Below are 6,990 nucleotides of genomic sequence, written 5' to 3' on the forward strand. Positions count from 1 at the left end.
GCTAGCAATGGTTGCTGTCGACTGGCTTCACTTCGTATTTGCACTTGGCAGTTTTTGGCATTTTGCGTTATTTCCTACACTGCACTATCTACAATTGAGTTTCTTAACTGTTTTTCATTCATCATTGCCACACTGTTTGTCACAAACACAGTAGCCCATGGCTAGATGGGGAAGAAAATCTAAGAAGAACGAATGAGCGTTTTCTTAAAAAAAAAAAAAAAAAAAAAAAAAAGTTCAAATGGATCTAAGCACTATAGGACTTAACATCTGAGGTCATCAGTCTCCTAGACTTAGAACTACGTAAGCCTAACTAACCTAATAACATCACTCATATCCATGCCAGAGTCAGGATTCGAACCTGCGACCGTAGCAGCCGCGTGGTTCCCGACTGAAGCGCCTAGAACCGCTCTGCCATAGCGGCTGGCCCGTTTTCTTCTTTCTTTTCCAAATGTAAGAGAATTTTTCAGAGATTATATAGACGACAGTGGACAGAACATTCCTGAAAACCTGAAACCAGTTTTTGTTTGTTTTGATACACTCTCTGTGAGAGCATCGGGCTGTGAAAAACGCTTCAGCGCAATGAACGTCGTTACGACAACACTGCTGAATTCGGTTTTTCTTTGCCATCTCTCATCCTTAATGTTTATTTCAATTATGGGGCCGCCACTGCATCTCTGGAACCGCGAGGATTACATTAAAGTATAGATCAAAAGCTAAAGACACGCGGAGCACTAAAATGCAAAAGGCTAACCCACATGTGCAGCAGTGTGACCGGTACTCCAACATATGGGATCCTCTTCAGGTGAGTCCACCCACTGTTTTTGTTAGGAATGGCGACAGCAAAAACCGGTTTCCGAAATTCGGTTTTCGTCTTTTGGAGATGTGTCGCATGTAAGTGTAGTGAATGACATAGCACAAACACCCAAATATAGCCCGATTAAAATTACTTGATAATTGACATCTGTCACTTGCCAATTGTAGCCAGCTGATTTTAAATGACCAGTGACTGAACTGCAGCAGACGACGGGTTTTGTAGCCCTGAATTTAAACTCATGTTCTAACCTAACCACAACCTCGTAGTATGCAATGTAACCGAAAAAACGACGAACAGCAAACTTAGGCAGAAATAAAATCATGATCGCTTTGTTCACGGTTTTTAAGGCTAACCTCTAAAGATAGGAAACTTTCATAATATGTTTGTTTGCACAGCCATCTTCCGCAGCAAAATTTCAGTTTTATCGGTAAAGGCAAAATGTAATTTCTCGCTGTCGTTGGTTACCTGATACCTTTCTAACGCTGGCTACACGGGATGCTGCGTCAACAACCGAAGAGCAGTCCTAGATGGCATTTGATTGCAGATTACCGGCAACACAAGCAGGCTCCAAACGAAAAAACAGAATAATAGGAAGAAAAATAAAAACCAATAAAAAAGCCAACACGATGATGAAAATGACGTGGCAAAGTATTAGAAATAAAAGAATTACATTTAAACCAATTAAATGAATAAAAATGATAAAGTCTTTCGATTAGATTTGGAAAACTACAAAACCTCACTGCATTTGAGAAGATTCAAACCTTTGACCTTTTACATGGCATACGCTAGGAAGTTGAATTTATAACTCTCGTGTACCAGTCGCAACAATTAATTGTGCGACTGCTACGGTCGCAGGTTCGAATCCTGCCTCGGGCATGGATGTGTGTGATGTCCTTAGGTTAGTTAGGTTTAAGTAGTTCTAAGTTCTAGGGGACTGATGACCACAGCTGTTAAGTCCCATAGTGCTCAGAGCCATTTGAACTATTTGAACAATTAATTGACATCCTTAATAAATTCGGCTTCACGGAATGTCTTGTGAAGCTTCTATAATGAGCCCAAATCTGTGATAATAATAATTGTACAAAGGACGCTGAATCGCGTCTCGTGAGGAAGCATTCAGTAGTGTGTTGATGCTGTGTATGAAACGTGTGTATTTCGTCAGCATCGTTGTGTGTGTGTTGGTTGAGGTGTGGTTATCATATGTGATGAAATACGTGATAAAAGAGCCAGACCCAGGAATCGGAATCCAAACATATCAAGAAAGAAAGCCGGACAAAGAATTGGAAGTGAACTAATTGTTGTTGCAGTTCGGCAACAGCGATCGCGTGTCAACTCTCCAGCAATTTTAATCGGACTATAGTCAGTATGGTAGACACCTCTAGTTTAAAAGGAAACGGGACCCTCTACGTCAAGGACTGCAATACCACACACGTCAGTGGAGTATGGATTACAGGATTGCGGTTTTAACGTCCAGACAAGGTCGTTAGGGAATCTCAGATAGAGCAACGAAAGGGGCGAGAATCAACCGTATCCTTCTCAAAGGAGTTGTCTTAGAGATACCTCGATCAGTTTAAGGAAAACATAGGTATCCGCAAGGTCGGAATGGGGAAAGAGAGGCGGAGGGGAGCTTGCCCCTTCCTGAACTCTGTACACAGACTTTTTTTTATTCATTACGGAATTCTCTCAAATTTCTGTAAGTTTTCTGCGACTCCACTAAACTGGAGATTTAGCGTTCCCGACCACGAAGAGAAATACTGCAGCTTTGTCAGTGACTATATATCTAGCGTTTTCTTAGTTGTCACTGTTCACGGGAAATTATACCAGTCTATTCGTGAGGCTGCGGTTTCGGCGCTGTCTATAGTCAGGATAGATACGAACCTTTACATAACCGTGCCGAAATAATGTCTTCAGTCTTTGTACTGTCGCTTCTTCGTTGAGTACGTACTAATTGGTACCACTATTCGTGCGTATTATCCGTCCCCAGTTTCCATAATGACTCCCTTTCCCCCTTCATGCACAACGGAATCAAAACAGTAGTCTACCATTTCTCTGCGGAAACAGAAAATCCACGATTGTTTGTTGATTCTGCATTCTGTTTTACATGACAGAGCTATTGTAGTACACTCGGAAGAACACACCCATACTATATTAGGGTGACTTGATAAGGCTAGTTAAAAAGCAAGAAAAAATGTTTGTTCCGCAAGCAGCGATCACCAGGTTTTTCATTACATCGGAAAAATAGTTTCAGTCAAACTCTGCAAAATATTCGTTGACTGAAACCATCACTTTCTTATTTGATGAAAATTTCTTCCCAGGAAGCCAAACTTTAAAGTTATGGAGCAGGGATAAGTCACTTGGAGTTAAGTCTCGTCAACAGGGCGAGCGATTCAAAGCCCAATTCATGCACTTTCGCCATTGTTATCTCTGATGTGTGGGATGATGCGTTATCCTTGTGAAACAGCACTTTTTTGCATGCCAACCTAAGTCTTTTTTCACCCAAAGTAAGTTTCAAACGATCGAACAGTGAAGCATAATAGGGTCCATTATGTTTCCGCATTTTTCAAGTAATCTATGAGGATTATTCCTTGAAAAAAAAAAAAACAGTGGCCATCTTCTTACCAGCTGACAAAATGGTCTTTGCCTTTTTCGGTGCACTTACACCAGGTTCTGTTTTGACTGTCGTTTTGACTCTGGTGTATGAGGACGGATCCAGGTTTCATCAACAGTGACAAACTGGTGCGAAAAGTCTTGCGGATTGAGATTAAACATCGCTAGACATTGTGCTGAAATTTCTGCCGGATACACTTTTGCGACGACTGTGAGGTATAGCGGAATACACCTCACACACAGCTTCCTGATAGGCAGCTCTTCGTGCAGGATATTACGTGCTCGCTCAGTTGAGATGCCTGTAGTGTCAGCAGTCTCACGAACTTTTATTCGGCGGTCTTGCGTGACCTTATCACGGATTTCGTCATTTGTTTCCTAACTGGTGGATTCAATTGGACGGCCGGAGTGCGCTTTGTTATCGGTACTTGTCCGACCGCGTTTAAATTCATTGATCCAAAACGAAAAAGTCTTCAGTGATGGTGCAGAGTCCGCAAGAACTTCATCCAACTCTGTTTTGATTTGTCCCGCAGTCCGACCCTTCAAATGAAAATGTTTAGTAGCAGCATGAAACTCGGTTTTCTCCATTTTCAATCGCAGCCGACACACTGACCAATTCAGACGGCTGTCAACAATGAACTGAACACTGTACATAGTTGAAACTCTTTATACTGTCCTTGGTGCAAAATGGCTCTGAGCACTATGGGACTTAACATCTGTGGTCATCAGTCCCCTAGAACTTAGAACTACTTAAACCTAACCAACCTAAGGACATCACACACATCCATGCCCGAGGTAGGATTTGAACCTGCGACCGTAGCGGTCGCGCGGTTCCGGACTGAGCGCCGAGAACCGCGAGACTACCGCGGCCGGCCTACTGTCCTTGGAATTACAAACTTACCGACCGTGATGCTCAACAAAAAATATTTCATTCTTTCATGGAGATTTATCAGACTTATAAAACCACCGTCGTATTTTACAAATTGTACATATTGTATGTGTAAACTTAATTCGAAACACATCTATTGAAAAAAGAAAATGCGTCTGTATCCACTAGAGGAGAGGGAAAACAGTGTGAAATTTGAAGGTAAAAAAATGTCCTCTTCAGTACTGCGACCTTCTTAAAGTCTGTGGGTGTAGCAAAGCACCATATACGAGGTGCTATCAAAAATTTTCGGGACTGGTGCTGTCATCTGTTGAAAACCTTACCTTTGGACTAATGGTCACCATCACCCTCGAAGTAGTTCCCATCCACATGCACCCACCGGTTCCAGCACTTCTGCCACTGGTCAGACGTTTTCTGGAAGTCATGTTCTTTGAGTGAAGCTTCTTGAATCCTGCGTAGAGTGTCGAACCTGCGGCCTTTCGACTTGAGTTTCAGTTTTGGGAATAGCGTGAAGTCGCAAGGGGCCAAATCTGGCAAGTACAGTGGGTGGGGTACTACCGCCATGTTGTTTTTTGCCAAAAAGGTCCTGGTGAGCAAGAACGTGGGACAGGGCGCGTTGTCGTGATGCAGCAGCCAGTTCCCTTGACGCCAAAGTTCGGGCCATCGTCGCCACACGTTTTCACGGAGCCATCACAAAACGTCACAGTAGTACACAGAATTCACTGTTTGGTATGGTGGGAAGAATTCTTTGTGCATAATTCCCTTAGCATCAAAGAAAACGATGATCATGCTTTTCATTTTGCTCTTCACCTGTCTCGCTTTTTTGGGTCTTGGAGAGTCCGGGCTCTTCCACTGGGACGATTGTTGCTTAGTCTTTGGGTCATAACTGTAAATCTAGCTCTCGTCGCCGGTGATAACCCGTGACAAGAAGGCTGGATCATCAGATGCAGTCTAACGAAGGTCCATGCACACTTCAACACGCTGTGCCTTCTGATCGGCAGTCAAGATCCATGGCACAAATTTTGCGACAATACAATGCATTCCCAATTCATCAGTTAACATTCGTTGACATGCTCCTTAACCAATACCCACTTCATCCGAAAGGTCTTGAATGGTTCCACGTCGATCCGCATGGACCAATTGTTGAAGTTTGGCAACAATGTCTGGCGTTGTCCGGCTAACGGGCCTTCCAGTGTGAGCATCATCTTCGACGTCTGTACGGCCGGTCCTGAACCGAGCATGCCACTCAGACACACGCCTACGGCTCATGCTTTGTCCCCCAAACACTTTTTGAATCATTGCAAGGGGTGAATCATTGCAATGGTCTCCTTGCACTTTTCCCGAGATTCGCACAGAATTTGATACACACGCGCTGTTCTGATCGCGGATCCATAGTAAAATCGCCACACACCAAACACAAACTATTACGGAAATCACTGTGGATACGCAACACGTCCTCCCAGGTGAATGCCACTCCGCACACTGACTCGTCAGATATGCAGTTCTCGCCATCTAGTGATGCAAAGATCTACTACTCCTACTTTCCAGATGGCAGCACCAGTCCCGAAAATTTTGTATTCCACCTTGGACAGTCACAGAGTTGCATTCCAGTTGCTATTCTTCTCCATAATGTGAAAAACTGGAGTATTACCTTGGTGCAGCTGTATGCTGCTAACAGTTTATTTTATCGTCCTATTTGAGAATGGTTTTTGGAGGTTCTTCATGTTCTAGAGTGGTCATATATTGGCCCCAGGCTACACTTGACCTAATTAAACTAAAAGCATGTAGCTTTCAAAAAAGAAAGTTTCAAATGGCTCTGACTTAACATCTGAGGTCATCAGTCGCCTAGAACTTTGAACTACTTAAACCTAACTAACCTAAGGACATCACACACATCCATGCCCGAGGCAGGATTCGAACCTGAGACCGTAGCGGTCGGGCGGTTCCAGACTGAAGCGCCTAGAACCGCTCGGCCACTGCGGCCGGCCAAGTAGCTTTCAAAACACATTTTGTTCTACTTTAGTTATGCCGGCCGACACTAAAAATACATTGATCTTGAAAGTAATGCAAAACATCCATTCATATCCATTCATGTGAAGAGATGTGAATAAGTCTTTATCAAAGTTTATGTCCTTTTTCTTCACTTCGAGCAGTATTAATATGGCATTTTTGTTGATGTCAAGCAGGAGTTTTTCAATAATTCTGAAATTTTTTCTATTTCAGCTTTTTATTTCTCAGTTTCAGCCTAACATTATGGGAGTGCCAATAAACATTTTTTGTGAATATTCTCTAGCTTTATTCCGTAACTCGTTGAATATCCTCATTCACTATACAAGAATGTAATTTCAGATCGTCGAATCAAACAAGCGGCATCATATTCATGTCAACAACATAAAAAGTTGTACTTTGCGTATACTAGATATATAACTATCAGTCCTTCTACATACTAAAAATGTTACGCACTTATGTCGAATTTAAGTCTTGGGACACGATACGTTTTCAGATTCATCGAATCAGTAGCATAAAAATAGGGAAGTTTTGAACTTTGCTCCTTTCTGGAAAACAATCTGTGGAAGCCCATGAAGAAAACCATGGAAGCTTAAAACAGGGGTCTGAACGCAGTCCCTCTGGAACTAACAAGTCACGTCCACCGCTAGAAATGGAAAACATGGCAGGTTTTGTTCCA

This window comes from Schistocerca serialis, chromosome 1 (assembly GCF_023864345.2).
Source record: "Schistocerca serialis cubense isolate TAMUIC-IGC-003099 chromosome 1, iqSchSeri2.2, whole genome shotgun sequence".
Lineage (NCBI taxonomy): Eukaryota > Metazoa > Arthropoda > Insecta > Orthoptera > Acrididae > Schistocerca > Schistocerca serialis.